This window comes from Trachypithecus francoisi, unplaced genomic scaffold (genome assembly GCF_009764315.1).
Source record: "Trachypithecus francoisi isolate TF-2019V2 unplaced genomic scaffold, Tfra_2.0 Lachesis_group1, whole genome shotgun sequence".
NCBI lineage: Eukaryota > Metazoa > Chordata > Mammalia > Primates > Cercopithecidae > Trachypithecus > Trachypithecus francoisi.
Genome location: NW_022681454.1, coordinates 53,070,297 through 53,078,903, shown reverse-complemented (window position 1 = coordinate 53,078,903; position 8,607 = coordinate 53,070,297). Strand labels below are relative to the sequence as shown.

At 37.1% G+C, this 8,607-nt stretch overlaps 1 pseudogene; it reads left to right on the top strand.

Annotated features, from left to right (window-relative positions):
* Positions 1-6,797: 6,797 nt before the first annotated feature.
* LOC117085415 lies at positions 6,798-8,008 on the top strand (annotated as a pseudogene).
* The last annotated feature ends 599 nt before the right edge of the window (positions 8,009-8,607 follow it).

Below are 8,607 nucleotides of genomic sequence, written 5' to 3'. Positions count from 1 at the left end.
TCAATATTAGATGGAGAATATTTCAACAATCTTAGCAAGAAATAGTTGGACTGTGGCAGTGGGAGTGGACATAAAAAGTTCACATTTGAGAACCATTTCAGAGTTATAATCAAATACTTTGATAATGAGATGATGAAAAGGGAAGAAGCTGGTAAACAGAAATGGAAATCAGACTGCTCTTCTGGTTAATAGTTACTGCAGAAACTTGAAAGGAAAAGGTGAGCATGTGTGTGTGCGATATCGTGGGAATCCATCAAAACAGCCAAGGATGACCAAATAGTTTGTCTTACGTTAGATCATTTATGACCTATATAAACAGCAATTTAATTTGTTTCAGCCTAAAAGAATTAAACCCAAAAGGAGTCATTCTCATCATTGACCATCTCATTGGTACATTCACCATTTTCCATCTCCAATATTCCTTCCATATTTTTGTGCATACTGAGAAATAGTGGTGAGTAGTACGAGCCTCCTTAGATCTCTAAACTACCAGTAAATCCACAGATGCTTTCTTTTTAATAATAAAAATGCTAGATAAGTGCACTTTCACAAAGATTATAGCATATTATCCTCATAGTAATATCCCCAGGGAAGATATTATCCTCATCATACATATGGAAACAAGCTCAAAGAGGTTAAACGGCTTGTCTGATGACAAGTGGAACATAATGACCTCTAAGTACTCTCGCTGTTCTTTCCACTACGTGTCGACTGCCCATCTATGAAACAGAAAGGAGGAGCTTATTTTCCATCAGCTATGTGCAGTTAGCAGGGAAAACAAAGCAAAATAAGACTGACATTTATTTCTTACATAATGATTATCTCAAAATTGTGATTTTTTTTTTACATGGACTTGAATGCTTGTAGCAGCCTAAAAGTTACTAAAATTCTCATTGTTTAGCTTTTTAAAAGTAATTATATCCGTAGACCTCCTCTTACATTACATCCTATGGAACTTCAGTGTGGGGAAGACCACAGGACACCCCATGGTAAAGGAACTTCTGTTCTTCTGCCAAAATTTGCCTTTCCTGGTGTTATCTGCTTTCGCCTCGTGACTGCATGTTGTCTAGAGAACATACCCAGTGCATTTTCTTTGTTTCACAGAGAAGCCTGCAAAAGACTTTGGATTTTAATTTGAAAAATAAATAAATGCCCTTGAGAAAGGATGAATGTGTTCCCCTAGGCCTCTTTCATTAATATGAGCTTCCTGAAATATAGAGTTCAGTAGTGAGACTGAAGGTTAGAGTCAGAAGACCATACAGACTTGGAGAAGCCTTAAAAAATAAGAGAGAAAAATGTGGTTTATTAGTTATACTAGTTACAGAATGAACAGCATATTGTATGTGCTGTGTTAGAGGTATGTTATGAATAACAAAAGCCCTGGAGCATTTACATATTTGTTTTCAGCAATCCTGGCAGTTGGATTTCACCATTCTATGCCTCTTTGCCAGAATCACTAAACACTGGTACATATGGCATCTGAAGTACCATATGCCATAGAAAATGTTAGCTGATGCCTATACTTCTATATTATATTTTTATTTCAGATTTTTGCAGTTTGAACAAAGAATAGTAGAAAAAACAAAATATTGGACAAGCAGTAAACAGTGAAGTGAAAAAAATGCCTTCAGAGAAAGCAAATAAAGGAAATGAATCTACCATGAGTTAACATGGCTATATGGTAATGAGTCAAATATGGGAAGTAATTGTTTTGCATGAACGAATTTCCATAGCCTTTCATTCTATTATTTTGGAGCTAAAGGCTGCAGCATGAAGAGTGAAGGTTGACATATTATTTTTACCTTATTCTTTCTGACATTCCTTGCTAGAATCAGAGTCTTCATTTGATTGAAGTTAATTAGCATGAAGGCTATAGTCAGCAATGTATAATATCCTGTTTAAAACAGAAAAACTCAAATATAAGAAATTATTTTGCAACATTTATTCAGGTTATTAACTGGGATTTTCAGTTAATATCTAGGGTTTTTGTTTTTGTTCTTAAACACAGGGAAACTATAACATTAAAATCACTAATAATTGAATAGCTAGGTTTCTCAAATCAAGCAAAAATTTCATGGCCAACCTTTTATCAATAAGAAAATTATCAAAATAGCTAGATAGCTTGATATGTAACACGTAAGTGATGGCCCACTGGGAATGACTTGATAAATATATTAATTTCAGAAAAAAATGCTCATTCACAATATTCCAAACATTGTTATAATAGCCTCAAAAACTAGAGGCAAACTTCCTAATCTGAATTTGGATGATGGTGTGGAATAGGCAAGTGATCCAAAACTGTGGAAACTGATAAGATGTCAAGATAAATGACTCAGTGTTCGAATAAATTTAATGAAATAGGAATGGGGGAGAAAACATGTTAGCATAAAGTGTAAATGTTGTAATATTTCAGCTTAAAATCATCTAGCAATATCAATAGTTTTAAAGTACATTTGTGTGGTGTGTTATAGCTTAAAAAGCATGTTCACATTCTTTCTCATTTAAAATAAACAATGATACAAGTTAGATCCAAATGCTTTCTTATTTCACGGATAAGAAAACCAGCTCAGAAAGGTTGCCTTCTTGACCTTGTGTCCTAACTATATACTAAAATGACCTCCCATTGTAGAAGTAATCCTGCTACGAATTGGAAGGAGATTAAAAACAACATACCTTTTCGGTAGAATCCTATTCTGCCCAATGAGACCCCAGATTGGATGTGCATAGAGTCTTATGCTTTCTTAAGAGTTGCTCTTCATGGGGCTATTAAGAATCTGTGTAAACTTAGGGCTGTATTTTCTGTCACGATCATTTCAAAAACAAGAATCCCAGGCTCCCAAACTTACACAAAGAAACCAAATGTACTGAGGGTTCTTCTATAATACCAGTGTGATCTTCACTTAAAAGAGCTCTAAATCTAAAAATGTAACAAAGTAGATGTATTTGTTTCCTAGGGCTGCCATAACAAGTTACCACAAACCATGACTGAAAACAACCAAAATGGGTTATCTCATAGTTCTGGACACCAGAAGTCCAAAATCAAGGTGTCATTCTCTTTGAAGGCTTTAGGGGGAAATTCTTCCTTGCCTCTTCCCTGATGGCTCTAGGTTATTTCCTGGCTTGTGGCTGCATAACTCCCATCTCTACCTCTGTCTTCTTATGATATTCTCATCTGTGTTGCTCTCCTGTGTATCTCTTAAAAGGATAATTGTCATTGGATTTATAACTCATTTACATAATCCAGGTTGATTTCATATTGAGATGTTTAACTGCATCAGCAAAGACCCTTTCTTCAAATAAAGTCACATTCTCAGGTTCTGGGGGTAAGGATATAGACATATCTTCTGAGAATGGCATCATTCAAACTCCTACAGTTCACCCTCTGGCCCCCCAAAATTCACACCTGTCCCACATAAAAAATACACTCATACCACTCATCTCCTCCAAAGTTTCAACCCATTACATCATCCATTCTAAGTACAAAGTCCCGTCTAAATATTATCAGCTCGAAAGTCCCAATCTCATCAACTAAATCAGGTACAAATTAGTCTCTGAGTGTATTATTTCATTCTCATACTGCTATAAAGAACTACCTGATACTGGATAATTTATTAAGAAAAGAGGTTTAATTGACTCACGGTTCCACAGACTGTACATGAGGTGTGGCTGGGGAGGCCTCAGGTAACTTCTAATCATGGTGTAAGGGTGAAGTGGAAGCAAGTACCTTCTTCACATGGCAGACCAGGAGGACGAGAGAGAGCAGAGGGGAAAGTGCTACACATTTTTAAACAACTAGATCTCGTGAAAAGTGTACCACGAGATAGCACTGGGGGGATGCTGCTAAACCATTAGAAACTACCCCCATGATCTAATCACCTGCCACCACTCCTGACCGCCAACAGTCAGGATCACAATTCAACATGAGATTTGGGTGGGAACATAAAGCCAAACCGTGTCACTAGGTATGATCCATTCTAGGGAAAAAAACTATTCTTTTTCTGTGGACATGTAAAACAAGAAAACAATTTATCTGAATCCAAAATAGAGTGGTGAGACAGGCATAGACATTAAATATAGACAGTATAAACTTTCTCATTCCAAAAGGGAAAAATTGGAAGGGATAGGGAGTCACCAGTTCCAATACGGTTTGAAATGGGACAATTTTGTTAGATTTCAAGGCCTGTGAATAATGCTCTGTGCCTTGATGCTGTGCCATCTGAAATTGTGGCAGCTCCACAGGCCTCTGTCCCACCTGCAGGGTCTCCTCTAAAGGAATAATAAAGAGAGTTATTATTCCTTTTTCTTAAGAGGGAGCACATGTTTGCAGTTGCAGGTTCCTGCCTGTGTAGTTTTGGAAGCCCAATATCTTTTTCTCATGTTGTCCTTTCTCTCTTCCTTTCAGTCTAAGCTAGGAGTGTTCCTGCTGATATGACATTCTCAATAACTTTGTGGATCTCCTGTGTATGTTACAAGGGTCTATGGCATTAGACAAGACAGTCCTCCATAGATCTTTCCTGGATAACCCCATCTCTATCCCTGGCTTCCACTGAAATGGCTGAGTGGATCCAATAATCATACACCTAAGTGCATCAATAAAAGTTTATCCAACCATATCCTTGCCCTCTTCTCCATTGCACACTTTCCTGACAGTGACTTTCCTCATTTTAGCGTGCTTTACAATCTGGATAGACCAATAACCTCCCAATTTATCAAGTGCAAATTCCCTTTTGCTTAACTTTGTTACTTTATTTCCTAGTGTTTTTTACTAAGCAGGAAAAAAAAAATAGGCCACATCGTCAATGCTTTACTTGAAAATCATTTTAGCTACCCATTCAATTTTATTGTTTCTAATCTCTGTTTTCTCCTCAACTATAGAACACAATACAGCCAAGTTTTCTGCCACTATGTAACAATTCCTCAGTTATATATAAAATGTTTTCAATCTTGATAACATGTTCCTCATTTCCTGACTCCTTAACAGAATTGACTGTGACATTCCAATTTCTACCCACAGTCTCTTCAAGGCAATCTAGTGTGTTTTGTTTTGTTTTTTATTATGTACCCTAATTTCCTCCAGCTTCTACCCATTAACCAATTGTTATATAATAACACTAATTGTCACCTCTAAATATCAGCCCCTCCGTTGTTTATTTCTTCACAGCAGGCAAGGATCCATTAATTTATAAGCATACTAGGGCCAAACTCAAATTTTCATGTATCTCATTGTTTTAAATATTCCACAAATCAGCATATTTTAGACATTTAGAGCCTGTTCGCTTTGCATGCCCCATGAAAGTGCACACAGCATCTGCTAGTCAGAGGATAAACTCCAAATCTGTAAAGATCCCAGAATGCTGCTATGCTCTGGAACCCTCTCACCTGGAGAATCCCTACTGGGCTACTGAGTGACATTATCTAGACACGTAAGTTCTGTCTCCTAAGCCCTCTCCCACAGAAGTACCCTGCCTTCTTTCCCTTCGGAGTGGTGGCCTCCACACCACAGCCTCTGAACAGTCTCATGCAGTGAGAGACTTCTCCTAATATACAAATCTCTCAAGGCATTGTCCTGAAAAAGCCTGCATGTGGTACTACCACCCCATGTCCATATCTTTTCTTTATCACCCCATAAGTATCTTGAATCTCCCAACAAGTGGCAATGAGAATAGAGCATCCACTTCCATATTTTTAGATGTTTGTTGCCACCTTCCAGTACTACAGTGTTTTGTTTGGAATGCTGCTTTAAATAAAAACAACAGTGTGTAACTTCTTCAGATTATCTTCTTTCACTCAGCTTAATTCCTGTGAGATGCATCCAACTATTGTATACATCACCAGTTTATTTCTTTTCCTTGCTGAGTAGAAAGTATTCCATTATATGTATATGCCAAAGTGGTTTATCAAATCATCCACTGAGGACATTATGCTTGTTTTCAGTTTGTAGAAATTACAAATACAGCTGCTGTGAATGTTAGGTAATAAGATTTTGTGAATATGCTTCATATCTCTAGGGTAAATACCCAAAATATGGAATTGCTTGGTTATGTAAGTGTATGTTTAACTTTTTTTTGTAATCGCTAAACTATTCCAGACTGCCTGAACCATGATCTAATCACCTCCCACCAGTCCTGACCTCCAACAGTCAGGATCACAATTCAACATGAGATTTGGGTGGGAACACAGAGCCAAACCATATCACTAGGTATGATTCATTCTGGGAAAAAATAGTTGTCTTTCTGTGGACATGTAAAACAAGAAAGCAAGTTATCTGAATCCAAAATACAATGGCGAGACAGGCACAGACATTAAATATAGACAGTATAAAGTTTTTCATTCCCAAAGGGAAAAATTGGAAGGGATAAAGAGTCACCAGTTCCAATTAATTTTGAAGTACATAGGGGACAATTTTGTTCAGTTCCAAGGTCCGTGTAACTCCCATAAAGAATGTATGAGAGTTACAATTTCTCTGCATCATCATCAGCAATAGGTATTTTCAATATTTTTAAATGTAACTATTCTAATATTGAAAATTGCGTAGTTTTAATTTTCATATCTATAGTGATATATTATATATCATTTTATGGGGTTATTTGTATCCATATATCCTCATTGTTGAGTATCTGCTCAAATCATTTACCTATATTTTAATTGAGCTTTTTATTTTCTTACTGTTGAGTTTTGAGAGTTTTTTTTCTATTTTGGACAGAAGTCATTTGTTGGATATATACGTTGAAAATATTTTATCCTAGTACATAGCTTATCTTTTCATTTTCTTAACAGTGTCCTTCTGAGAGCAAAAAGTTTAAATTTTTATTAAACTCCAATTTATCTTTTTTATAAAAGAATCGTTTTTGATATCATGTCTGATAACTCTTTGATATCTTGCCTAACCCCAACTCATGTGTTCTTCTAAAAGCTTTATAGTTTTAGGTTTTACATTTAGAACTATGATCTAGTTTGCATTAATAGTGATACAGCCTTTCCTCGCTACCTACAGAAGGGTCCATACAGCCTAGTAGTGGATTGCCGTCATAACTTAAAGGGAAACTTTCACAATGTCTGGAGCCCTTGATGTTCTGCAAATCAAGGAGGATGTCCTTAAGTTCCTTGCAGCAGGAATCCACTTAGTTGGTGCCAATCTTGACTCCCAAATGGAACGGTACATCTGTAAAAGGAAAAGTGATGCCATCTACATCGTAAATCTGAAGAGGACCTGGGAGACTTCTGTTGGCAGCTCGTGCCATTGTTGCCATTGAAAATCCTGCTAATTTCAGTGTTTTATCCTCTAGGAATACTGGCCAGAGGGCCGTGCTGAAGTTTGCTGCTGCCACTGGAGCCACTCCAATTGCTGACTGCTTCACTCCTGGAACCTTCACTAACCAGATCCAGGCAGCCTTCCGGGAGCTATGGCTTCTTGTGGTTACTGAGCCCAGGGCTGACCACCAGCCTCTCACAGAGGCATCTTATATTAACCTACCTACCATTGCTCTATGTAACACAGATACTCCTCTGCACTATGTGGACATTGCCATTCCATGCAACAACAAGGGAGCTTACTCAGTGGGTTTGATGTGATGGATACCCGTCTGGGAAGTTCTGCCCATGCGTGGCACCAATTCCCGTACACACCTGTGGGAGGTCATGCCTGATCTCTACTTCTACAGAGATTCTGAAGACATTGAAAAAGAAGAGCAGGCTGCTGCTGAAAAAGCTGTGACCAAGGAGGATTTTCCATGTGAATAGACTGCTCCAGCTCCTGAGTTCACTGCTACTCAGTCTGATGTTGCAGACTGGTCTAAAGATGTGCAGGTGCCCTCTGTGCCTATTCAGCAGTTCCCCGCTGAAGACTGGAGCACTCAGCCTACCATGGAAGACTGATCTGCAGCTCCCACCACTCAGGCCACTGAATGGGTAGGAGCAACCACCGAATGGTCTTAAGCTGTTCTTGCATGGACTCTTAAGCAACATGGAAATAAGGTTGATGAAAAATAAAAATCAGTTTCCAAAAAAAAAAAAAGATATAGGTGTAAATTATATCTATCTATATATAAATTATATATATATATATATAAAAGAATAGGTGTAAAAATTTGGATGTTCAATTGTTCCAACATCATTTATTTTTTCAAAGAAACCAAACCTATTCTTTCTCTATTTACTTATTTTGCAAGTTTGCCAAAAATCAAATAGTTATACCTCTACGGGTTTATTTCTGGATTGTCTATGCTGTTCCAAGACTACTGTAGACTGACTTACGAGTCTGTTTCTTTGCTAATACCCATTTTCTTGATTACTGTAGTTTTTTAGTATATCTAAAAGTCAGGTGCTATTAATTCTCTAATTTTTAAGACTGCTTTAGTCATTTTGATTTATTTGGCTCTCTAGATAAATTTTAGAATCAGTTTGTCTACATCTACAAAAAAACCCACAAAAATTTTGTTAGAATTTTGCATAAAATTATAACTTTACCAGAATTAACAACTTTCCTCTGTTTAATATTCTAATCCACGAGCAAGCCATATCTTTCCATTATTCAGATTTTCTTTGATTTCCTTCACCAGTATTTCATAGTTTTCAGCACACAAATATTGCAGTTTGGTTAGGTTTATT